The sequence below is a fragment of the Salvelinus sp. IW2-2015 genome, linkage group LG6.2 (genome assembly GCF_002910315.2).
Source record: "Salvelinus sp. IW2-2015 linkage group LG6.2, ASM291031v2, whole genome shotgun sequence".
In the NCBI taxonomy this organism is placed as follows: Eukaryota; Metazoa; Chordata; class Actinopteri; order Salmoniformes; family Salmonidae; genus Salvelinus; species Salvelinus sp. IW2-2015.
Window position 1 is genome coordinate 23,358,877 of NC_036846.1, and position 1,176 is coordinate 23,360,052.

Below are 1,176 nucleotides of genomic sequence, written 5' to 3' on the forward strand. Positions count from 1 at the left end.
GAAGTATACAGAATGGTGTCGTCTGGGTAGATGTGGATCAGAGACTCACCAGCAGCAAGAGCGAATCATTATGTATTACAGAGAAGAGAGTCGGCCCCAGAATTGAACCCTGTGGCACCCCCATAGAGACTGCCAGAGGCCCGGACAACAGGCCCTCCGATTTGACACACGAACTCTATCAGAGAAGTAGTGTGAACCAGGCGAGGCAATCATTTGAGGAACCCTGGCTATCGAGTCTGCCGATGATGTTTGGTGATTGACAGAGTCGAAAGCCTTGCCAGGTCAATGAATACGGCTGCACAGTATTGTTTCTTATCGCGGGTTATGATTTAGGTTTAGGACCTTGAGCGGGCTGAGGTGCACCCCTGACCAGCTCTGAAACCAGATTGCATAGCGAGAAGGTGCGGTGGGATTCGAAATGGTCGGTAATCTGTTTGTTGACTTGGCTTTCGAAGACCTTAGAAATGCAGGTAGATAGATATAGGTTTTGTAGCAGTTTGGGTCAAGAGTGCCCCCCCTTTGAAGAGGGATGACCGCAGCTGCTTTCCAATCTTTGGGAATCTCAGACGACACGAAAGAGTGGTTGAACCGGCTAGTAATAGGGGTTGCAACAATTTCGTCAGATACTTTTAGAAAGAAAGGGTCCAGATTTTCTTAGCCCGGCTGATTTGTAGAGGTCCAGATTTTTCAGCTCTTTCAAACATCAGCTGACTGGATTTGGAGAAGGAGAAAGGGGGAAGGCTTGGCAAAGTTGCTGTGGGGGTGCATGCTGTTGACTGGGTAGGGGTAGCCAGGTGGAAAGGCGATGGCCAGCTGTAAAAAATGCTTATTGAAATTCTTCAATCTTATAGTTGGACTTGATCGGTGGTGAGAAGGAGTTTCCTATCCTCAGTGCATTGGGCCAGCTGGGATGATGTGTTCTCCATGGACTTTAAGTGTCCCAGGACTTTTTTTTGAGTTTGTGTTTGCAGGAAGCCAAATTTCTTGCTTGTGAAAAGCTAGGCCTTGCTTTTCTAAGTGCCTGTTATATTGGTTTCTAACTTCCCTGAAAAGTTGCATATCACAGGCTGTTATGCTAATCTGCAGAACGCCAGCATTAGGATGTTTTGTGTTGGTTAAGGGCAGGTCAGGTCTGGAGAGAATCCCAAGGACTATATCTGTTCCTGGATCTCTCTC